The sequence below is a fragment of the Schistocerca piceifrons genome, chromosome 1 (assembly GCF_021461385.2).
Source record: "Schistocerca piceifrons isolate TAMUIC-IGC-003096 chromosome 1, iqSchPice1.1, whole genome shotgun sequence".
NCBI classification, from domain to species: Eukaryota; Metazoa; Arthropoda; class Insecta; order Orthoptera; family Acrididae; genus Schistocerca; species Schistocerca piceifrons.
Genome location: NC_060138.1, coordinates 296,338,198 through 296,365,104, shown reverse-complemented (window position 1 = coordinate 296,365,104; position 26,907 = coordinate 296,338,198).

The window sequence follows — 26,907 nt, the reverse complement described above, 5'->3', positions numbered from 1 at the left end:
GTATGCAGACAATCTCATGGATCTATGGATGCGGCATGTCGGAAGAGGGCTGTTCAAGCTGGTGGAGGCTCTGTAATGATGTGGGGCGTGTACAAAAAAAAAATGGCTCTGAGCACTATGGGACTTAACATCTGAGGTCATCGGTCCCCTAGAACTTAGAACTACTTAAACCTAACTAACCTAAGGACATCACAAACATCCATGCCCGAGGCAGGATTCGCACCTGCCTAGAACCGCTCGGCCAAACCGGCCGGCGGGGCGTGTACAATTGGACTGATATGGGACCTCTGATACATCTAGATATGACTCTGACAGGCGACACGCACGTAAGCATCCTGATCACTTACATCCATTCATGTCCATTGTGCATCCCGACGGACTTGGGCAATTCCAGCAGGACAACGCGGCACCCCACACATAGAGAGTTGCTACAGAGTGGCTCTACGAACACACTCCTGAGTTTAAACACTTCCGCTGGTCACCAAACTTCCTAGACGTGAACATTATTGAGCATATCTGGGATGCGTTGCAACGTGCTGTTCAGAAGGGATCTCCACCCTCTCATACTCTTACGGATTTATGGCAGCCCTGCAGGATTCCTGAGGTCAGTTCCCTCCAACAATACTTCAGACATTAGTCGAGTCCATGCTACGTCGTGTTGCGGCGCTTTTGCATATTCGCGTCGACCCTGTGCGATGTTGGGTAGGTGTACTCTTTTCTTTGGCTGCGTAGTATCTTGAGAGAGCCCCAAGAACTAATTAAATCCTGAAGAAAGCAGCATTTTAATAGTTTTGCCTTGATTTGTATTGCTATAATTAAATTCTGTTGTTGACCTAAAGATCGCAAGTCAAATGACAGGAAGGTTTGATGGTGCAGCACTTGTACGTTCCGTTCTAGCTCGTTCGCCAAGACTGGTAATGTAATGTGTGTCTTGCACAGGTGGGAAGACTTCAATTTTTCGTTATTTTCTGAAGTTTCTTCCCGTAGAAAGCATGATACATATTTGTTTCGTAGTCCCCTCAATATTCTCCAACCGTTGTCTTTTTGAGCGATCACGTGGACGACCTTTCCCTGGATCGTTGCTTCTGATGTTTCCACATTAGTCGATCTTTTTGCCGATGGGACAATGCACTCTTTTTCGTGTTGTGATAATGCAAGGCTTGTTCGTATCTGTTGTTGTTGCTCTGGATCGTAAAGATCCACAGGACGAACGATTCATATACGACACTCAGGAAGGGCAGAGTCTCTAAGAGACCGCTCTGGTTTCTGTAAAACGAAGTGTTCCGAGAACAAACTATTAAAATCCGTATTTTTTTCCCTTTATGAATTTGTATCACCATAAAATGATGGTGTTGACGCCCTGGCCATAATTTACCCGAATCAGTCCCGAAAGCACCGTCCTCCTACGACGCGCACGTCATATGTCACATAAAGCGTTCGACATGATATCGCACCGTGTAAATCTTGAAAACTTCTTAAATAAAGAGTGCACGCTAGTTCGATGTAGCCTACCTGAACATGAAAAATGAGTTTCACATGTTGGTTTTACTTGATCCACAAGAATAAATTTCAACAAGCAGATGAACACAACAAACGAAACAGCTCAATCTTCAGTTGACATTAGCTGCAAACGATGATGTAGCGGCAGGTCGCCGCTACAACACAGCATAACATACTATGTTGCAAGCTACAAGTATCAATTTTTGTGTTGTTTGACAGTCATCCTTATGATTTGCGACAGTGGTCAGCAATAGAGAAAACACAGGGCTAGGTACTTGGGTCGTCTGTTTTAAGAGTCAATGCCAGTTTCGAATGCAGCTGCCAAGAGAACCATTCCACGCGTATGAAATTCTGGAATTTATAAATTCCACGTTGAGGCTGGGATTTATACCGCAGTGGACATAGAAAAATTCATCCTTTGATGCAGTTCTAGTGCAATGGAGGTATTTTGCAGCAGACGCATGTTCCAGAAACTGCCAATATGAGAGCAAGGTAAAACGCTTTCGTTCTGTCGGTGAAGGACTTAACTTTCCAGAACAAAGTTCCCTTTTTTGTCAATGTACGTTGTCCAGAGGTTTTACAGATCATCAAAACAGCCATCTACAACTGCTCTAAACTATTCGGTGGACTCAAAACGTTTTCCAGCGAACTGAACAGCTAGCAAGGACTCTCGCATCCAAAGACCACGCACCAGCACGACGATTTTGCTGCTTTTCGAGAAGCCATCCCACACGACATTCATAGTCTTCTTTTTCACTTTACCCAGCGTTACAGAAAAATATGAAAAGAGGTAGTTCACATGAGATAACTAGTATCTTCAGAACTTACACCAGACTCCTTCAAGCGGCAAGATCGTTGCACATTTGACAAACATGAGTAACTTAACGAACTGTATGTTCAATTTCGCGTTGCGTATGCAATTTCTACTGCTCTGACTTATGTTCTCAGTCTGTTTTAATTCATGCTTCGCTGTTGAATGCATCAGTAGTGGAATTAGGCCAGCGACACCTCACTTTCCATTGTTGCCAGATGTATCCAAGATGGCGTCGATTACGTCATCCAAGATTGTGGCCTGTAGACTTGGCAACAGTGCATTACATCATCCAAGATGACGGATTTTGGTGGGAAGATAGGAAAATAGGTCAATTGGGCTACCTCCACTAACCTAACCCACCTCCCTTCCCCTCCCCTCCCCTCCCCCAGAAAATGGCGGGAAGATCAAAGTCCATCAGGACAATGCAACACACCATGGCTGCCTCTACTAACCTAAGATAATGGCGGGAAGATAGGTCATTTGGGCTACCTCCACTAACCTGTCATCCGACTGCCATCTCTTCCTAGGGATTGGAGGGAAATTTGAATTTTGGCGATAAAGAAAAGCCACTCGGACTATCTCTACTAACCTAAGAAAAAGGCGGGTAAGAAAGGGCACTTGGGTTACCTCTACTAACCTCAACCATCCGACCGCCACCTCTTCATAGGGCTTGGAGGGAAATTTGAATTTTGCTGGTAAACCAAGGCCATTTGGGATATCTCTACTAACCTAAGAAAATGGTGGGAAAGAAAGGGCACTTGGGCCACCTCCACTAACCTAAGTCATCTGACCGCCATCTCTTCCTAAGAAATGGTGGGAAAAGGACTCGGCCTTTGCTGGACATAAGTCTGTATTTTCAGTCCTTATTTAAACAATTAGTGGCACACATTCCTCTAAACAAACTATGATTTATGCAATGTACTCCATCCCCCTGTCGCATCTTGGGTGTAAAATCGAGACTTCAGCTTCATAAATAAGTTAGCAATAGATGCCTGTGAGGCACTGCAGTCCCCCTGTATACATTTGTCTGACAGATGTACTGTTAACAGATTTAGTGGCTGAGGGACTTGTAATTTTCACATGTCGGACACTGCTACTATGCATTTAACTGTTCCCTTGTACAAGGTTTTCCTTTCTTTTTCTTTTTTTTTTTTTTTTTTTTTTGTCATCAGTCTACTGACTGGTTTGATGCGGCCCGCCACGAATTCCTTTCCTGTGCTAACCTCTTCATCACAGAGTAGCACTTGCAACCTACGTCTTCAATTATTTGCATGACGTATTCCAATCTCTGTCTTCCTCTACAGTTTTTGCCCTCTACAGCTCCCTCTAGTACCATGAAAGTCATTCCCTCATGTCTTAGCAGATGTCCTATCATCCTGTCCCTTCTCCTTATCAGTGTTTTCCACATATTCCTTTCCTCTCCGATTCTGCGTAGAACCTCCTCATTCCTTACCTTATCAGTCCACCTAATTTTCAACATTCGTCTATAGCACCACATCTGAAATGCTTCGATTCTCTTCTGTTCCGGTTTTCCCACAGTCCATGTTTCACTACCATACAATGCTGTACTCCAGACGTACATCCTCAGAAATTTCTTCCTCAAATTAAGGCCGGTATTTGATATTAGTAGACTTCTCTTGGCCAGAAATGCCTTTTTTGCCATAGCGAGTCTGCTTTTGATGTCCTCCTTGCTCCGTCCGTCATTGATTATTTTACTGCTTAGGTAGCAGAATTCCTTAACTTCATTGACTTCGTGACCATCAATCCTGATGTAAAGTTTCTCGCTGTTCTCATTTCTACTACTTCTCATTACCTTCGTCATTCTCCGATTTACTCTCAAACCATACTGTGTACTCATTAGACTGTTCATTCCGTTCAGCAGATCATTTAATTCTTCTTCACTTTCACTCAGGATAGCAATGTCATCAGCGAATCGTATCATTGATATCCTTTCACCTTGTATTTTAATGCCACTCCTGAACCTTTCTTTTATTTCCATCATTGCTTCCCCGATGTACAGATTGAAGAGTAGGGGCGAAAGGCTACAGCCTTGTCTTACACCGTTCTTAATACGAGCACTTCGTTCTTGATCGTCCACTCTTATTATTCCCTCTTGGTTGTTTTACATATTGTATATGACCCGTCTCTCCCTATAGCTTACCACTACGTTTTTCAGAATCTCGAACAGCTTGCACCATTTTATATTGTCGAACGCATTTTCCAGGTCGACAAATCCTATGAAAGTGTCTTGATTTTTCTTTAGCCTTGCTTCCATAATTAGCCGTAACGTCAGAATTGCCTCTCTCGTCTCTTTACTTTTCCTAAAGCCAAACTGATCTTCACCTAGCGCATTCTCAATTTTCTTTTCCATTCTTCTGTATATTATTCTTGTAAGCAGCTTCGATGCTTGAGCTATTAAGCTGATTGTGTGATAATTCTCGCACTTGTCAGCTCTTGCCGTCTTCGGAATTGTGTGGATGATGCTTTTCCGAAAGTCAGATGGTATGTCGCCAGACTCATATATTCTACACACCAACGTGAATAGTCGTTTTTTGCCACTTTTTAGAAATTCTGATGGAATGTTATCTATCCCTTCTGCCTTATTTGACTGTAAGTCCTCCAAAGCTCTTTTAAATTCTAATACTGGATCCCCTATCTCTTCTAAATCGACTCCTGTTTCTTCTTCTATCACATCAGACAAATCTTCACCCTCACAGAGGCTTTCAATGTATTCTTTCCACCTATCTCTCTCCTCTGCATTTAACAGTGGAATGAGTATACCCCATTACTAACGATCACTTTATATAGGGATGATGCAGGCATAGTATAATTTCTGAACAGTGATCGGATGTGAACAGTGGACGCTATACATCTCTGGAAAGCTATATCGTGCTCGCATCACACAGAGCCAATGTTTTAAAGAGGTAGTTTTCTCGTTTTACAGTTCGATATCATAGTTTTATCATAGAGAAACCAGGAATAAGGATGTATGTCTCTTACTTGATATATATTTTTTACATTGGAATATTAAAAGCGCTACATTCCGTATGAGTGATAGGTCAGAAACGCAAGCAATCTAACATTATAGCCCATTTTAAGTGAGGAACATTGTAGCCTTATGAGTACGTGTGTTTATGTTCTCTCTTGCCAATACCTTCTAGGTACTGATCCTAGACTCTGGAATAATACTTTAAAATTGATAGCTTGGTAGATTTATGTAAATACGCTTCGAACTCTATCTTTCTGGAGCTCCATCGCACATAAAAATCATCCGTTTCTTGTTCTTCTTAAGCGTCTGCTATTACATCACAATACTTTCAAATCTGTTGCTATATATCGATAAGGAGAGCAATCCTCCTTAACATGAGCTCATCTCAAGAAATCTTGTGCACTTGGATGGGCGAGGACTTGGCAAGCTCCATTCATTCACAAGGCGTGGAATGTACAGTCTGCTTCTGGTTGATTGCACATTTAACAGCGCTGCAGGGCAGGTTAGTCAATGACAGCGTGAGGGGATCTTTCAGTCTCTTATTTTACCCTAAGACTGTGAGAATGCTCTGTGACTCTCATCAGCACAGAGATGGATCGTAAATTAAGCACTATGCTCAAAGTGTTAGAAGTACGTAGAGTACTGCCTGATATACTTTGATGATCGATGTGTTCAAGAATTAACAATGCTTGGATGTACTGCACAGTCATCTATCCACATTCACAATGATACTTGCAAAGTGGGGAGGGGGTGGTTTAGCTATGGCACTGAAACTGAGAAACATGCTGTAACATCATTGGTTAGTGTTGAAAATACTATAAAATTGGTAAAATTGTTCACTCAGTCAACTGTAATGCTTATTATTTCAGTACATCGGAGGTCTCTTTTCCATCCCATCTGTCCACTGGCAAGCTATTGGGAACCACATAATGATTGACCGACAACACTTGTTTGAGTTGGAGAAAGAGTTCTTTGGAGGGGTGGCACCTTGTGCAAGTGGCTAGCACTGAAACAGTAATCACGTACATGACTACAATATGAGGAATCAGTAGAAATGGAACACAGAGTAATCAGCTATTCCGTCAATGTGACAGATGAGTTCAAATGTAGTTTGGAAACCCACACCAGCTCCATAAAACTCTTCCAAATTCCTTACGTTGTAATTGTATTTTATCAAAAATCATTCAGTGTGTGCTGTGTTTTATGGTAACAGCAGCAGCAATATGATTTACACTGTGCGACGTCTAGAGGTAGCCCAATTGACCTATATTCCCTCGAAAATTCAAACTTCCCACCATTGGCTTGGCAGGGGGGGGGGGGGGGGCACTTTCCAGCCATCTTGGGTAACGGTGCTGTGATCATCAGCTGACATCACGACGGCCATCTTGAATGACGTCAATCGCATCATCAGCTGGCGTCACAGCAGCCATCTTGATCGACGTCAATCGCGTCACAGCGTGACGTCTTGGTACTTTGGGGTGATGTCCTTGTTGTCTGCAAAAGGCAGTGGATCAGAAAGTCTTACTGTCAGTTTAGAGCCTGACACAGGCCTCGAAGTCGAAGTCGTGGCAGAAAAACGAAATGTTTGGCTCTGTACAAAGCAGTGGGATGGAGTACATCGCATAAATCATAGTTCGTTCAGAGGAATGCGTCTGCCTCTAATTGTTTAAATAAGGACTGAAAATAAAAACTTATTTCCAGCACAGTCTGAGGCCTCTTCCCACTGTTTCCTAGGAATAGGTGGCGGTCAGATGACTTAGGTCAGTGGAGGTAGCCCAAGTGTCCTTTCTTTCACGCCATTTCCTTAGATTAGTAGAGATATCCCAAGTGGCCTTGCTTTACCACCAAAATTCAAATTTCCCTCCAAGCCTTAGGAAGAGGTGGCGGTTTAATGACTGAGGTTAGTGTAGGTAGCCCAACTGATCTATCTTCCCATCATTTTCTTAGGTTAGTAGAGGTAGCTGTGGTGTGTTGCATTGTCCTGATGGAATTTGAACTTCCTGCCATTTTCTGGGAGAGGTGACAGGAGAGGGGGTTAGGTTAGTGGAAGTAGCCCAATTGATCTATCTTCCCACCAAAATCCGCCATCTTGGATGACATCATGCACTGTTGCCAAGTATACAGGCTGCCATCTTCGATGATATCACTGCCCTCTTGCATACATCTGGCAACAATGGAAAGTGCGATGACGCCGGCCTAGTTCCACTACTTAAATCATGTTGAGGACTGGGGAGGCACTTCAGCTTATGAAACGTCAGTCTCATAAAGTGTTGCAGTTACAGTCATAAACCATTCAGCTGCTTAATGGGGATGTTGTATATATCACTCATTCGTTCCTTGTGATCCAGAGTCCAACCAGTAAACCCACGATTTCTTGAAGAAACGAACCTCCATGTATAAAACAACTTCAAACGTCTTATTACTCTACAAATGAGTTAATGTGTTAGGTACTTGGCGTTACACATGGAAGTGAGAAAAAGTTTAGAAAAGGTTTGAAATTATGCTTAAAATGTGTTGGAAGTTCCTAACTGCTCTCATTATGAAACACTGGATGAACATCGTCTGGGTAAACTGCACTCCATTTTAAGCAAAAACATGTTTTTCATGAAACTCAATGTTTATGACGTCATGTCTCCTCAATTATATGTTGCACAATGATATAATTTTGCAGATACATTTAGTGATTTATGTAGATATTGTGTGCATAGTAAGTTGCGAATTGTGTAAGTAATAAAGAAGTAATAAATTAAAACGTCGTGCCTAATTCTGAAGTTTTGCTGACGGACAGCGAAAATGTAGTAAGCGGGATACTTTCCTCCTTTCATCATTTTGTGAGTGACGGGGAGAAGTAAGAGGGGATGTACAGCGAAAAAAAGTTTTGCGAAGGTTTTAAATTATATGTAAAGTTTGTTGGAAGTCGCTAAGTCTTCTCATTCTCAAATACTAGATGAATGACACCGTTTATTTGCGCAACGTTGGTTACGCTGGCTCAAAAACAAACACACGGTTTCCACCTGTAATACTTGTCTTATTGTATTAAACTTTTAAAATAAGGCTATATATTTTAATAAGTAGATTATAACAGGATTCTAAATGTTTAAATTCGGTCAATAAGTATGCAATATATTGCAAACCAAGTTTTTGTTGCCCCTAGTACCCAGTAGACAGGCAACTTATAACTACTATGAGTTCCAGATTTCGGATTATGGGATAATCGCTTAGTAGTGCACATACTTGTTCAATATGCGTTATTCCAAGCAATGACCTTATATTGTATGGAATTAGGGACCTAGAAACGGCGGAGAGGCTTCGTCCCCGCCGTAACCTTCAGTGGTACACAACCTCATAGCAGGCTACAGCAGTCCACTCACTCCACCGCCACCCCACACCGAACCCAGGGTTATTGTGTGGTTCGGCCCCCAGTGGATCATCCTGGGAACGTCTCACACCAGACGAGTGTAACCCCAATGTTTGCGTGGTAGAGTAATTATGGTGTACGCGTACATGGAGAAAGTGTTTGCACAGCAATCGCCGACATAGTGTAACTGAGGTGGAATTAGGGGAACCAGCCCGCATTCGCCGAGGCAGATCGAAAACCGCCTTAAAAACCATCCACAGGCTGGCCGGCACAGCGGACCTCAACAACAATCCGCCAGGCGGATTCCCGTCAGGGACCGGCACGCCTTCCCGCCCGGAAACCAGTGCGTTAGACTGCACGGCTAACTGGGTGGGCCCGTAATGGCCTTACTGACATCAAGTTATATTGAATTTTCTTTCTTATAGTGAGACTGCGAGGCCAAAATGGGGTAGGAAGATTAGAGTATTCATATACTCCCTGTCTAGTATACGGAACAGTTGTTTGGACTGGAGCGGAATGGAGAAGAAAATCGCCCTTTTCGTTTTGAGACAATTATCCAGATATTTGTCTTAAGAGCTTTCAGGAAACAATGGGAAAGACTGATCCGAATGCCTGTGCAGCCCTTTAGCCACTATGCTACATTGCTTTTCTTTTGGAAACACTGAGAAACACAGACTAATTAATTGATTTTATTCATGACTAGCTGTTCCCAGCCACTCGTTGCTGTGGCTCTTTATGGTTAAATGGAGAAGAAAGAAAATAGAAAGCACACATTTCTAATGTGTATGGAAACTGAATATATGTTCTAATCTCCTCCTACGCCGTGTCTCTGTCCATCTCCTCTTCCTCCTCCTCTCTATACATCCCCTCTCTCCCCATCTCCTCCTCTCCATCTCTCTTTCCATCGCCTTCTCCTCCCTTTCTCTATCCATCTATTATTCCATCCTCGCTATGTCCATGTCTTCCTTCCCCCTGACTCTCCCCCTCTCTCTGTCCATCTCCTCCCCACTCTCTTTGTCCATCTTCTCCTCCCACTCTCTCTCCCACTCCTCATCTCTCTCTTTTTATCACCTCCTCCTGCCTGCCTCTATCCGTCTATTCCTCCCCCTTCACTCTGTCCATGTCCTTCTGCCTCCTTCTCTCCCCATTTCTCCAACTTTCTCTGTCCATCACCTCATCAATACTTACTGTGCCCATCCTCTCCTCCCCACACTCCCTGTCTGTCTCCCCCTCCCCTCTCTCTGGCCATCTTCTCCTCCCCCTCTCTCCCCATCTCCTCCTGCCCTTTCTGCCTTCTATGTCCATTTTTTGCACACTCTCTCTCAACTTCCTGCTGCCCCCTCTGTCCATCTCCTCCTTTCTGCCTTCTATGTCCGTTTCCCAGCATCCCTCTGTACATCTCCTCTTGCCCCCACTCTTTGACATTCAGTCTTGTTTAGCGTAACCGCAAATTCAGATTATCCTCTAGCATCTGTAACTATCATATGGGATATCTCTAAATTTTCTTCGCGCGTTTTTCGACCGCTTCAGCGAGAGCTCCTACCGGTATCACAGAGTTTACATTCAATGCATTCTGTTTGTCATCTGTTTAAACTCCTTCACGCCATCAACAGATGGCAGCAGCAACTGAAAAGTGATTGTTACAACGGGACGCACCATGTCGGGTATTAAAAAAGGTAAATATTCTTATCTTTTGCAATTTCATACATTTAGATGCATATTTATATTCGCAAATGATTCATTTATCCTGTGAATAAATATCTCTATCGAGAAACTACTCTTCATGAACAAAATGTTCTACTTAATTGCAGGTGTCATCCCTGATACCTCGGGACTCTTATTACTATAAATCTTCCGCCATTGTTTATTTGGTTGAAGTGGTGTGTGTGTTTGTTTCTTCATTTTTTGCTAAATGCTATTCTGTTTGCTGTCTTTATCCTATATTAAATTACGTGTTTCCCTTACATGTAAATATATTGGGTATTTATTTATTACTTTAATGAAAATAATGAACCCAGTAAACCCATTTTTCCCTGCTGTACGGCTAACTGATGAAGAAATAGCGAAACTTTTGGCAGTGAAAGATCCAAATATTTCTGAATTTGAGCTGCCTGAAGAAGACGATGAGCTTGATGTAGCTGTCAGATCACAAACTCCAGTATCTGATGAGTCATCATTCGAATCAGATGACGATGGGGTACCTTTGAGTGAGATCCAACAGAGAGGTGCAAAATGGAGACACACGACAGAGTAAGTAGTTGCTAGATACAAATTTGTATGGCATATTTAACGTATAGTTTGCAAAGATTTATGTTATTTTACTTTAATTTCTAGGTTTAACCCTGAAGCACCATAATTTGCAACACCTGAAATTTCAATTGTTATGTCAACCATTTGAATATTTCAAGCAATATATTCACCAAACCTTGTTTGAAGATATGGCTTATTATCATACGTCATGTTACACTAACAGGAAAGTCAATGGACTGTAGTGGAGCAGAATTAAGAAAGTTTAATGGGGTTAGTATGATGATTGCATTACTGGGGTTCCCTAGATTGGGAATGTGTTGGGAAAGGCGAACGCGTTATCCACTGATTGCATATACAATTAGCAGGGACAGGTTTTACCTGATACGAAATAATCAGAAACTGGTTAATGACAATGCTGTGTTAGAGGAAGCCAATCGAAGTGACAGTTATTGGAAAATACGACCACTCCTTTACAGACTAATCAATGCATTTCGAAATCATCCCCGACCAACTAACGCGTGTATAGATGAGTAGATAATACCGTTTACAGGTCAGGTAAGAACAAGGCAGTATGTTAGGGGTAAATCCCACCTAGTTGGCTTGAAGAACTTTGTCTAGCTACATCCAACGGTATACCACTTGACTTTTTGCTATACCAAGGAAAGGGTAAAGATATCACGTCTGGAAAAATCCCAGTACCTGACGACCTTGGTATTGGAGGGCGTATTGTTCTAAAGATTTCGGATTCCTTGCCACCTGCGTCACTAATAGACATTGATAGATACTTCACATCTGTCCCCTCACTAGATAGTCTCCTAACTCATGGGCCAGTCTTAGCAACTGGGAGTATCATGGTTAATCGTCTTCCAAAAGTTATAAATTTCAAGAGAGATTTAGATTTGCAATGGGAGGTGCTTTTGATCAGGCTGTAAGGAGTGATGAAAAAATAGCTACAATGAAATTGTTTGACAATAAATCTATTTACGTTGCATTTCCTGCTTTTGGTGTTCATCCCACTGTCCAAATTCAACGTTGGTCAAAGAAATATAAGGTTCATGTCCAAATTCCTAGGCCAAATGCAGTTACCAAATATAACAAACATATGGATCTCCTGGACAGGGTAGTGGGAAAATGCCCAATGAAAAGCAGAACTAACAAATGGACAGCGCGCGTGATCCGCCACTTCAGAGATTTTTGCTGTTTCAGCAGCTTGGCTAGAATATACGCAAGTAACGGAAAGCAATAATTTATGAGAAAATACATCATGCAATATCAACTTTTCAAGCTGATGATGAGGGTGATGATGATGAAGGTGCACCAGGAAAACGGGCTAGAGCACCAAAATCTTTACCATCTTTGCCATTCAGGTTATCAGATGCTAAGCACATGCCTTAGATGATGAACAACATACAGAAAAATAGATCAAAATGCAGGTTAGAGGGTTGTAGAGGTCTAACGTTTGTACAGTGTAGCACATGTGAAATGTTCCTGTGCTTTACATCTGAAAGAAATTGTTTTTCTCTTTTTCACAAGAAGTAAATTTGAACGTATGTTACGCTTCTCACACAAAAACAGGATTATTCAGTATGTTAAGAATAATTTTGTTGTAACACTCATATGTATTACTTTGTATTAACATAGACCGCAGGTATCACATAAGATACCATACGTAAAAATAAAAATAAAACTTTTCTCTGATTTTTGACTTATTTGTGTCCTTATCGCATGTAAATATCAGTTTCAATAAAATCAGACTTCGGACCAACCTCCAGGACTCTAGAGGTTATGTAGTAGTATCTTAATCACTCTCCGAAGATTCATAAATACAACTTTCCTGTTTTCTAACAATATACAGTATATCCTGTATGTGTCCAAATGTTTATTACAGCAATTTGTAAATATAAGGAGTAAATCGGTTGAGTACTTTTTGAGATTTTTGGGAACTACATATTAAAAATCATAGCCGATGTCGGCCGAATGTTCATTAGTATACCGCGTAAAAATTTGAAGTACATCGTTTAAGAGCTGTTCGGGAGTTTTGGTAATGAAATTTTAGATTTATATATTATATATTTATTCATATATTACATATATTTTAAAAATAGGCATACAGAAACACGATTGTATTCTTATGCAACGTTATGTTAAAGTTTGAAGCAATCGGTGAAGAACTTTCGGAGATTTAAGATTCTGAACATTTTTATTTACGCAGATAAATTATGTGTTTGGAAATCTACGAAGGTAAAAATGTATATACTTTTTAATATTTTTCGTTTTCTACTCCTACAGATACACCATGTGACCAAAAGTTTCCGGACACCTGGCTGAAAATGACAAGTTCATGGCGCCCTCCATCGGTAATGCTGGAATTCAATATGGTGTCAGCCCATCCTCAGCCTTGATGACAGCTTCCACTCTCGCAGGCATCCGTTCAATCAGGTGCTGGAAGGTTTCTTGGGGAATACAAGTCCATTCTTCACTGAGGAGAGGTATCGATGTCGGTCGGTGAGGCCTGGCACCAAGTCAGCGTTCCAAACCGTCCCGAAGGTCTTCTATAGGACTCAGGTCAGGACTCTGTGCAGGCCAGTTATTGTCGTGTAACCACTTCGTCTGGTATCTCACTAAAGTCCCTCGCTCTACACAGGGTCTTTACTCGAACAATTACAATATGTGATCGAAAGTATCCGGGGTTCCCCAAAAACATATGTTTTTCATATTAGGTGCACTGTGCTGCCACCTACTTCCAGGTACTCCATATCAGCGACCTCAGTAGTGGTAGCGGGTGAGAGGCAGCCCCAGTTGGGGACATTTGGGACCCGCATTGGCTTTGCCTTACAATCAAAGAAAACCTTTCGGAAATCTTGGTCAGAATAGAGATATGGGTATTATTTTTAACTAAAATTCTGGGGCAATATGTCCCACACAAAAACTGTGAAGCCTACTGTTGACGTAAGTGTATATTTTGTGTTTATACAGAGTAAAGCGAATGAATTGCTCGACATTCAGTGTAGCTGCTCTGCAACTGAGTGCATGTTCGAGGGAGCGAATTTAGTCACCTGTGACAAAGACTTAACTTCCGAAAAGTCTAGACACATCTTTCGTTACTATAGCTACACAATTCTTCTGTCACAGAGCATTGTCTTTCAGTTTTTAGATTAAATGCAGGCTAGCACACAAACGGTTGACACATTTTATGTTGTCACAACACTTTTCTATCTGAAACGAAAATTTTCAAATTTTACACGCAGGTAGGTGCTTCATGTAAATGCATTTCACTTCATCAGCGTATTGAATACGCTGTCCACTGTAGCGGACGACTTCACGAAGGCGAGGATACATATTCCTTACAACTTTGCAGCACAAGTCTTAATTTATCAAGAGCACTGTCCGGGCACACATTTCCATAATATTTTGTGGTCTCAAAGCGTTCTCTTTCAAACACCTGGGCAAAAAGAAATCACATGGGGTTCAATCTGCACTTGAAGGAGGCCAATAGAATCCCCGTAGAAAATCCAGTATAGCATTAACCGTGTCAGCCATCTCTCATAAACAACTGTGTGTTCATTGGAAGATAGGTGGGGATTCCGGGTTCGATTCCCGGCGGGGTCAGGGATTTTCTCTGCCTCGTGATGACTGGGTGTTGTGTGATGTCCTTAGGTTAGTTAGGCTTAAGTAGTTCTAAGTTCTAGAGGACTGATGACCATAGATGTTAAGTTCCATAGTGCTCAGAGCCATTTGAACCATTTGAAGATAGGTGGCAAGAAGACATGGCACAAAGACATTTTCAAAACTATGTTTCATCAGTCAGCATTAGCAGTTTCATTGGGGAACACTTGTCCGATTAGGCCATTATTGGATAGTTAGCCACAGTGTCAATTTTTTCCTCGTGCGTAGGTTTTTTCATGAAAAAGAACACTTTGCGCTTTTGCTTTACCCCAAAATCGAACATTTTGTTTGTTTACTGATCCACTGAGTTTCGTCTGAGAACCATATGTGCAACATTATTTCATCTTTTCTTTCAGCCAACAATGAATACTCAAGTCTTCTCTGTTTGTTCTTTTCAACCAGCTACTAGACGGTCTTTTTATAAGGGAACAACGTGAGATCATCCTGTAAAATTCTTTTTACAGAACGAAGAGGTACTCCCATTTCCCTCGCTGCCACCGAATGATTTCTTTGGGTTCCGTTGAATGTCGACCGGCAGTGCTGATATGTATCCCGGAGAACGAACGGTCCATGCTCGTGATCGTTTCCCATACAACGAACTGTCTTCTTGTTCAAATTTTCTCGTTAATCAGAGAACTGTTCGTTGATGGACCCCGACGATTGTGTAATATCGTCCTTAATCTTCCTTTTACTGACTGCGTTGACACTTTTTAAGTCAGCGTAAGGGACGCTCTGCTCAACAGATAAACGTTCACGCTCGCCCAAAGCGAAACGCTAACTGTGAAGCAAGGGAGTGGCGATATTGCAGCAGCATGACCTCAATCGACATTTTCCATGGAGCAAAACACGTTGGAGCGCAATTTGAATGAAATGTAACTAGAGATACGCTTTTTATTCAGTGTTAAAATGTGTTAGCTGTTCTTGCGAAAAGAGGTATACCATACAATGGTGAACTGCCTTCTGGTGCAGACTGACCCTGCACGCTAAACTTAGACGGAGCTACATCGAACCCTCGCAGACGTCGGAAGGCGGGTGGATGAGGGTAAGGATACGAACGTAATGCCTTAGCCATTCAGCAGTCAGTTCATTAGTGCACCTGATGATGGAAATGTTGTCTCCCAGCGATATATTGTGACCACTGGACGCAAAGATGCAGAGCATTATTCCCTCTTGTTTATTTTTCTATCGCCGCTCTCATTTATACGGTATTGTTTCGAAATGTATGACAATTTTAGCGTGCGTGACCTTTTAATTTTCACATTACAGCAACAGCAATCAAGGGTTCGCCATTGTGCAATTGAATAATAGCAATTTATGTTCTAACAAGCAAGTACATTAGTGTGAATTTATACTCTGGTATGCAACTGGACAAGTGTAATTTTTATTCCACAAAATATGATCTACCGCTTATTCATCTACCTAATTTATATTCTGGCACGATTTATCTAATGCTTATTCAGTGGCATACAAATGTAGCCCTTAGCTACTAGTACCAATTCAGTCCTATTTATTTCAGCAAAAAGCTGGGACATGCATACGTACACATGTAATCGTTTCGCAGGAGCTTGTGACAAAATGCTACACTAGTGACAGCAACCTGCCTGGAAAATATCACACACCAACAAATTAACGTCCACCTATATGCTGTCCTGTTGTGGGTGACACAGTGAGTGTTGCTTGAGTGGGAAATGTAGTGGCCGGAAGTGGACAACAACAAGCTGCGGTCGGCATAGCCGACTATTTGACCATGACGCATTTTCTTTCGAACTCCTCGAAGGAACGAAGTGATCCTCACTCGCCTTCGTATCGAGCATGACTCAATAACGCATGCTTATCTCTTACGGAATGAAAACCAACGGGAAGGCAATGTTTGCGGCGTCACACTCACTGTGCACCACGTTTTAAAGTCCTATGTTTTGTACAGTGACAGGAGGGAAGCCTTTGGTGTATCGAGGTACTTACCTTCCATTTTAGAGATGACGACATAATGACATGGCAATGGCTGGCATTTGTGTGGGGTCAAGACTGCTACCCAGTTTAATTGGACAGAGGTGTAGCTCATCCTTTTGGTTCCGCGATCAGCCAGCCTCCTTAGTCACTTCTACTGTTCTATTACTGAGTTTAACATGTGACAACGGTCTACTGAAACTTGCATGAGACATTTTCTGTTGGCATGGTTATGATTATATGGCATTCGATTTTCGTTTTGACAAGAGTGCCAGTACAGCAATCTTGTTAAAGGGCGCTGATGAGCAAGCTGTCTAACTCCAACAATTTTAAATCCATCCATCGATCCGCTACCATATTTGGAAGTAAGGACACCAATAACCATAGCCGCTTGCTTCTTCCAGAATTGACAGTCTAGGAAGATTATCAGGAGAGCTTCTGTGAAGTACGAGCTACTGGAGAGAGGTGCTGACCCGAGTGAAGTTGCGCCCTGGTAGCTCATTGGGTAAGAGCGTTTGCCCTGACAAGGACGGTTTTCGATCAGTCGCACAACGTGCCACGGAACTCGACTTGGGATGTGTCGATCACTGCCATATTTCAGAAGGTAAAGGAGGCGTCACGGAACCCCTCAAAGCTGTTGTATTGTGTATTTATTCATACACAAACATTTTCAGTCAAACGAATGTCTGAAAAATCTCGGATTTCACATTTTAAGTATGCAGACTTTTAAAAAAAGTGTACAGTAACAAATGCAGGTAACTAGGGATGGGATAAAATGTGACTTTCCGATAGCGATTTCTATAAATGCTACTTTTCGATAACTGGTATTATAATTGGTGAATTGTGACGGCTCGAAATCGCATTTTACAGTTCACAACTTGTATTCCTCCGCACTCCGTCAATGTCGAAACATTCCTTTTTATTATTTATCACCGTAACTGTTATGCTTTGATTACTCACAAGTAACAACTAACAGGCAATGGCAAGTACACTGATCAGCCAGAACATTATGTCCACCTTTGGGAAGGATAGCAGCGGCGACGCATCGTGTCATGGAAGCAATGAGGCCTCGGTAGGTCGGTGGAGGGAGTTGGCACCACAACTGCAGACGCAAGTCACATGATTCCCGTAGATTGCGGGAAGGGGGCGATGAGCTCCGACGCCACATTCAGTCACATCCCAGGTGTGTTCGATCGGGTTCAGATCTGACAAATTGCGGGCAGCACATCAATTGGAATTCACCACTGTGTTCCTCGAACCATTCCCTCACACTCCTGGCCTTGTAACACAATACATTATCTTACTGAAAAATGCCACTGCCCTCTGGAAACATAATCGTGATGAAGGAATGTATGTGGTCTGCAACCAGTGTAGATAATCCCTGGCCGCCATAGTGCCTTGGACGAGCTCCACTGGACTCATGGATACCAAATGCGTGTTCCCCAGAGCATAACGGATCCGCCACCAGTTTGTCTCCGTCCCACAGGAAAGGTGTCAAGAGCTGTTTCCCTGGAAGACGACGGATTCGCGTCCTTCCATCGCCATGATGAAGTATCGCGATTCGTCAGACCATGCAACGCTATGCCACTGCACCAATGTACTTTGCGCACGGTCATGTGCCCATTTCAGTCGTAATTGTCGATGTCGTTAACGTTGGCACATGCATGTGTCGTCAGCTGCGGAGGCCCATCGTTGACACTGCTCGGTGCACTGTGTTCGGACACACTTGTACTCTGCCCAGCATTAAAGTCTGACGTTAGTTCCGCCACAGTTTCCCGCCTGTCCTGCTTTACCAGTCTGCCCAGCCTATCACGTCAGTCATCTGTAAGTGGAGTGACAGCCCAACCCCACGTCATCTGGACGTTGTTTCGCCTTGGTTTCGCCACGTCTTGAAGATACTCGCTACAGCAGTACTTGAACACCAGGTAAGCCGCAGTTTACGAAATACACGTGCCGAGCCTCTGGACCATCACTACCTACCCTCGGTCAGACTCAGATTGATCACGCATCTTTCCCTTTTGTAGTGGGACGCGAAATTGAAGCGTCACACATCCACCAGTATCAGCCCAGTTTGCAGGTGAATATAAGTTTAATTTAGTGTTTTGTTTATATATTTTCTAATATTTGTAATGGTTGTGAATCATCAAAAGTTTTGTATTTATTTTTATGTTTCATGTACGGAGAGGGCGGCGCAACGAACGGAGACAGCATCTTCACTGCCGGGACCAGAGAGGAAATTGCTGGCCACTATACGTCGCGGGTCGACAGCCAAAGATCCTGAAACCGAGTTGTTGCGTCGTGCTTCTAAAAACTGAAAAAATAAGAATTTGTAATTTTTCTACAACAATTACGTCATAGAAAGTTTAATCATGTTGTAAATGTTCAGTCCTATCTTGTCAAGGCTCAGGTTCACGTCTATATGTAGTATATAGGAAGATACAAAAGTTTAAATACGTGTTCCGAGAATTTATTTATGAAGAATTATACTCAGGAAGAAGCATTACTGATTTATTTGACAAGATTATTAATTTTGACAACGCTCATTGCGAGTTTGAGTCTTAAAAGTTTATTCAATGTGGTTTTAATATTTATTAAAGCAGATAACTTGCATTAATATAATGTCTGAGAAGAAACAAACGACATCTAAATTGAAAAAAAAGTTTGCGCAAACCAATAGAACTGAGTGACGTAATTCTGCGCATACGACTCAAATGATGATGTTTTAATTACAGTTTCGTTCAAGAACCATTCAGAGACAACTTTAAAAGAATTTAAATAATTTTGAAGTGTTTTGTAACTGACGTAGGTGACGAAGTCTGCACATGGTCATATGTCAAAAGAAAATCATTTATACAAAACTTACGTCGTTACACTACACTTTCTCCAAAGGGACAGCCAGCATGCTCACACGACAGATCTCCATCTTGCCCTCCAACGAGCTCCCGCTTGATACTCCTGAAGTCGCAAATGGTGGTGCTTGGGGTCTGCGGAAGGCAGTATGCACGCTTCAGGGCAACTGGCTGGGAGCTGTCACTAAAACCTGTTTGTAACAGTTCGTTGTATCCTTTTCTTTTACAGGTCCATCGTAATCACAAAAACTTTTACACTTCACTTTAACCGGTTTCGGCTACTGCCGTCTTCAGATATGTTACAAACGAAAACAGTGTGTAACCATTTAAGTTCAGTTTGGTGACGCTAAATTTATAAAAGGCCTGGTGTTGCATAAGAAATATAAAAAGTGTTTACATGATTAACAGCCATGTATATCAGTTATACATAGCCTAATATATTCTGATGTAATATCAGTGTTAAAGTAAACATTTAGTAAGTGCTGGTGATGATCAGAATACGTCTGGTATTTATACAAAGCAGCTTAAGCCAGCAGAGGGCGCTATAGCTAGGGTACATGATTAACCAGTATCGCAAATGTAATGGTTAAGGTGCGGTATGCGTAGTCATTAATTAAAATTTCTCCATATGGGAAAACGAGCGTCTGACAATAAAAGATGATTGTGATAACACACGTGGAATTAGATCCAAATTTAAAATCTACATTGTTGTTGTTGTTGTTGTGGTCTTCAGTCCAGAGACTGGTTTGATGCAGCTCTCCATGCTACTCTATCCTGTCCAAGCTTCTTCATGCCCCAGTACCTACTGCAGCCTACATCCTTCTGAATCTGCTTAGTGTATTCATCTCTTGGTCTCCCTCTACGATTTTTACCCTCGACGCTGCCCTCCAGTACTAAATTGGTGATCCCTTGATGCCTCAGAACATGTCCTACCAACCGATCCCTTCTTCTAGTCAAGTTGTGCCACAAACTCCTTTTCTCCCCAATTCTATTCAATACCTCCTCATTAGTTATGTGATCTACCAATCTAATCTTCAGCATTCTTCTGTAGCACCACATTTCGAAAACTTCTATTGTCTTCTTGTCTAAACTATTTATCGTCCATGTTTCACTTCCGTACATGGCTACACCCCATACAAATACTTTCAGAAACGACTTCCTGACACTTAAATCTTTACTCGATGTTAACAATTTCTCTTCTTCAGAAACGCTTTCCTTGCAATTGCCAATCTACATTTTATATCCTCTCTACTTTGACCATCATCAGTTATTTTGCTCCCCAAATAGCAAAACTCCTTTACTACTTTAAGCGTCTCATTTCCTAATCTAATTCCCTCAGCATCACCCGATTTAATTCGACTACATTCCATTATGCTCGTTTTGCTTTTGTTGATATTCATCTTTGATATTCATCTTGTACCCTCTTTTGATGACTCTGTCCATTCCGTTCAGCTGCTCTTCCAGGTCCTTTGCTGTCTCTGACAGAATTACAATGTCATCGGTGAATCTCGAATTTATTTCTTGTCCATGGATTTTAATACCTACTCAGAATTTTTCTTTTGTTTCCTTTACTGCTTGCTCAATATACAGATTGAATAACATCGGGGATAGGCTACAACCCCTGTCTCACTCCCTTCCCAACCACTGCTTTCCTTTCATGCCCCTAGACTCTGATAATTGCCATCTGGTTTCTGTACAAATTGTAAATAGCCTTTTGCTCCCTGTATTTTACCCCTGCCACTTTCAGAATTTGAAAGAGAGTATACCAGTCAACATTATCGAAAGCTTTCTCTAAGTCTACAAATGCTAGAAACGTAGGTTTGCCTTTCCTTAATTTATTTTCTAAAGTAAGTCGTAGGGTCAGTATCGCCACACGTGTTCCAACACTTCCGAGGAATCCAAACTGATCCTCCGCGAGGTCGACTTCTACCGATTTTTCCATTCGTCTGAAGTTTACAGTAACAAAAAAATAATGTCGTTGTTCATTCAGGCGGTTAATACTTAGTTCACTGGACAGCTCCACACCGTTGTGTGTTTCTTCGTGTCAGCTACCGCGGAAAGGGAGTGTGATGCCGGCACGGCAGCGGGGGTATCGATTGGCCACGGTGTTGTGAGTCCAAAACGAGCAAAGAGCGGGCCGTGGCGTAGCGCTTCCAGCGGAGCGCGCGTCCAGTCGGCTGGGCATCGGCCTGCTCCAGCGCAGCGGCTCCAGGCTCCAGACTCCAGGCCGCCTTCGCGGGCGCTGCTGGAGCCTGGAGCCAGTGGCCGACGGCTGGCGAATAATCAGCCGCCTACAGAATATGAGAGAGCTTGCCTCGCAGCGTGGCCGCGCTATTCATTAGCGACCGCTGCTGTTTGCCTGACGAGCACCGTCGGCAGAACGGCTCTGAACCAACTTCGCTGGAGTATTTGGGCAAAGAGAGGAGTTCCCGGCCTGGGCATGGCGTTATATCAATGAATCTTTGTTTGCGCTACGTTTGTACGTCTAGGTGCATACATCGCAATGCACTGTACCGCGTTTGTCGGAGAACGGCTCATACTAGTGTAACATTATCATCTCACTTGTTCCATTCGCGAATTGAGAGCGGGGAAAAATGTCTGTGTGTATGACTCTGTAAACGACACGATCTCTCTCGTTACCGTGATCTCTACGTGAGAGCAGAACAGTCGAACACTCTAGAGGGCGTCCATAATTAGCATTACAGTTTGAAAGCGCCGTAGAAAGAGAGCTACAGCTTGTTTTTGAGGCAGGGGAAAATGTGGTACAACACAAGAAAAAATTAACGAAAATTTTACCAATAGATGCCGCTGTAAGCGCCTCAACGTATATGGTGTCGGCTACAAATGACAGATGAATCGCAATGCGCCGGCTACGGTTTGAATTGCACATCACACCATCCGTACTGCTTAATGTGCATGACTGAACAAGTTGAGTAGTCAACAGTTGAGTCTGTTAGCTAGGTAGGCACATGCACCACGACAAGGTCGCATCACAATGGATGGAAAAAAAATTTGATTTTGATTGTCCTGAGATAAAAAACAGCACAAAAAGCGAAATGACATCGGTTTTTAACTCTTTTGTGACCAAAAACCGCAGAAAAATCAAAATGACATCGGTTTCGTACCTCCGTGACACTGGCGCAGGCCATGTTCCATATGCCGTTCAATGTTTTCTGCCAAAAGTTGACATCGAGAAACAGCATGGACTGGAGAGTCTTAGGGTTGACGTTCTGAATGCGTTATACAATGCGTGCCTTCAGTTCACTTATGTTCGGTAATTGGAGCACCGAACACAACGTCTCTTATGTCACTCCACAGCCGGAAGTCACACAGTTTAAGATCAGCTGATATAGACGGCCAAGCTGTAGGGACATGTCTGCTGAAAGTTCTAGCAGTTTCGAAATGCCTCTGCAGCAGCCGCTTCACTGGCTGTGCAATGTGCGGAGATGCGCTTTCTTCCATAAAAATGGCCTTACCCTCACATCCACGCTGTTGAAGGACTGGAAAGACGTTGGCGCACAAAAGACACTCACAGCACTTACCAGTGACTGTGCAGGTAACAGGAGCCGCGGGACTTTTCTCCTCGAAAAAACATGGCCCTACGATGAACGATGCTGTCAACCCGCACCACACAGTCACCTTCGTAGAATCAAGTGGTATCGTTGCCCGTGTCCTGCAGTTCTGCTATTTGAAATGTCCTTGGAGAGAGAAATGGGCGTCTGTCCAGACAGTGTTCCATGGATATTAATTTCCCACTTCCATGCAAGCGAGTAATTCCAGAATGAACGTTTATCTTTCTGGCAGGTCACCAGGAAGCAACTCCTGATTTTATATTGGTACCAAAGTAGGGTGTTTTGTAGGATTTCATGGATCGTAGCCGCCGTTACGGCCGATCGGTTCTAGGCGCTATAGTCCGGAAGTATAATTGCAGCTGTCTCGGAGCCAGAACCGCAGTACAGTGGTCTGAGGAGCGATGGTGTCTCGGCGACCAAATTCGCCTGACGTAAATCCTATGGAATCCATCTGGGTCGCTTTCGGGCGCCACCAGCGCGTACACAAATCAGCTAATTACATGACCTGTATGTAGACAATGCGGGATTTCATCTAATAAATGATTTGGTGTGATGGCTCTCAACTACGTACCCTCCAACTCGAAGTTAAAATATTGAAAGTTTTGGCTGGTTTCATTGTCTTGGGGCTGGGGTACGTAGTTGCCGCATTACAAGCCAAATACTGCTGAGTCTACAGTGTACAACATGAATATACACATGAATCGAATGGTCGAAGGTTCCTATCACTCGGCAATTGCGAATTTTGAACGGACATTTATAAATGAAAAACCGCAATTAAATTAAGTCTCGAATTACTGTGTTGACGACTTTAAATGATGAGTACGATAGCAGAAGTACCTTTAAGAATACTCTTTATTACTGCAAAACACTTATTGATATCGATGGTCCAGCATTTAAACAAAACATAAGATGAATAACAGGGGAACAAGAGATTTCTACTTCACGTAATTAGTTATGAACAGCAACATAACTCGCGAGATATTCTCTTCTAAACGCATACTACATCTTCACTGCAGAAGCCACAGAAATCTCACGAGTGCACAACTCGGCACTACGAAATATGCTACCACGCCCAAAACTGCCTCCCTTAATAACGAGCGCTGTGATTGGCGATAGCGCTCCCATCGTGTCTCCTAGCCAACACACACAAACATTTTGAAACACATTAGAAATACTGGATTTACATTTAAACAACTTGAAATTAAATAAATATTCCTGCGGCTGGACCACAAACACGTTCTAACACACATTATTAAATAAATAAACAAATTAAATAAACATATATCAAAAGAAATAGAACAGCAGTAAGCCCAATGTCTTTGTGCTTTATAAAACACAGTAAACAATTGACCAATTTCTTCATGGATAGTATATACGGGATATAAGCAAAGACACAGATGAATAAATATACTTATAAGCATGCTGCTACCGTTTTTTCGTGTAACTGTGGAGTACTTATGGCCGGACGCGATCGATAGTAATCTGCCACTTTGACCTCCAATAACTCATGTACTATTTAAGTGACATGCCTGTAATTCATCCCAATTTAGGTTTACACTAATAGCTTTCTAAAGATATGTCGATCAACAAAATCGGATGAACGGTTTAGATTTTGGAAAATCGTTGCTGGGTGTTACATGTATAATTTATCATCAGATACTGAACTTTAAACTAATACAGATATTGAAATTCTGATTACATCATGAGAATCATCGTGCAAATAATGGTAATGTACATCTTTCATTTTCAGGTATCATGATTCATCTTTCTACTATCAGTTTCTATACGAACTGTGAATGTCTGCCATGATGGTTTCACAAAGTCCGCCATCGTTGGCACTCTCGGCATACAAGCAGGAAACAACGCAGTCATTGTCGTAATACGAAAACAGGGCGGTTTATCTGACGTCTAAAGGGCATGATAATTGGTTTTCGGGTCAAGGGTGGAAGCACTTCCGATACGGCTAAGTTCGTAAACTTTTCGCAAGGTGTCATTTAACGTAAACTTAAAGTAAACTGCGCATGGCAAAATGGCGCTATCCAAAACCGGCCCTGAGGCAACTGTGGTGCACCACGGGCCACAGACGATAGAGGTGCATGATGGCTGAGGGCATGTGGACCAGCGAATACACGCTGAACAACTGAGCGCCCATCAAAGGACTACCAACATTGTCTCCACAACGGCCGCTCAGCGAACGTTGCTTCCGCAGTAGGCGCCTGCTGACTGGTTTCCATCGGCGACGAAGGCTGGAATTGGGGTGCTAATACTGCAACTGGACGTGCATCGAGTGTGGACGGGGCGCCTTTTCAGATTAATCACGTTTTTTGCTCCATGGAACAGATGGCCTTCGGTGTCTACGGGCTGAAACAGTGGTACTCCGTAATAACACCATGACAGGTTTCCAACACGGAGCGTTTCATCTTCTTTGAAAATACTTGATACAAAGAATGCTCTTTGTATCTGCAAGGTGATTAAAAATTCCTATTACAGGCTGCTAGGATTTCTAGAGGGGACTTAGTAGATGAAGTTTTGGTAGGGGGCCCTTCTCCGGAAATGTGTCGTTTGGATGTAAAATCGATTTGAGGATCGGATCACTGTCAGATTTCGTGCTTCGTCCATGCTACACAGGGTACACTCTCTTGATCTAGAAGGAAACACTCTCAAGAATGAGATAGATACAATAAAGCGCATTGCCATAAGCAATGGCTACACAACCAAAACAACTGACAATTTAGACAGAAAAATGCACAAAAGCAAGACAACGAATGACAACGATATGAAAGAGTAGAATATATTCGCCAGTATCCCATACTTGGGAACCATATCACAAAAAATAGCTAACCTTTCCGAAAAATATATATGTAACAGTTTCATACTCATCTAATAATAAATTAGAAAACTTACTCATCCATAACGTAAAATCAAATACGCAAACATACAACAACAGTGGAGTGTACAAAGTATCATGCCCCAGTTGTCCTGCCGCCTACGTAGGGAAAACAGGCAGAAACTTCAAAACCCGTTTTCAAGAACATGTAAATGCTTTCAGGCTCAACCACTTTGAAAAATCAGTCATTGGAAACGAAACATGTCATCAACAATCTAGAAAACAATTTGGTAGTATTACACAACGAAGCCAATGGTAAGACCCTAAATCTGTTAGAACAACTGGAGATGTACCGCCACAAAATAAAAAAAAAAAAAAAAACAGAATAGATGTTAAATGAACAAACAGCTTTCGCAAGACACAGCTACTTTAGTAATTTTAAAGACCTGTTCTAAAGTTATTTCCTGCATATGTCAATTGTTTCCTGCATATGTCAATTGTTTAATAATTGAATCCTTAGCACTATGAAAAATTCACCTTTGACCACACCATCTGTGAAGTGTTTACAGACATATGTTTGCGAATGTGCCTCTTAGATGAAGTGATATGCTTGAAAACTATGGAGGAAAAAACTTATGCTGTTAGTAAAACGTTAAAAAAGCTTTTCTAGGATTATTTGGTAAGTTTACACTATTCATCATTTCAACTGACTTACGAAATTCGTAACCTAATATCAAGCCTTTTCTTGACAGGAATATGCATTTCATCTCATTCAAGAGAACAAGTAAAGCATGTATTAAAATAATTACACCTGAAGATGGATCCACAGGGTCCGAAATGCGTCATGTACTGAAAAAAACACGAAAAATTGTGACTGAAGGCGTTTTTTCATTGATACCTCGAGCGCGTTGTAGTTGTCAGTTGAAAGTCTCAAGTGATGTCATACTTACGACAGAGACTGAGAACGGCTGCCTTGTGTGCGTATCGTGAAGTGGGAGATTTGAAAGTGATCCGATATTCAAATTTATTTTCATCCAAACGACACATTTCCGGACATGGTTTCCTTATTAAAACTTCATCTACTAATTCCCCTGTATAACCAATAGAAGTCTGAATTATGAATTTTGAATAGCCA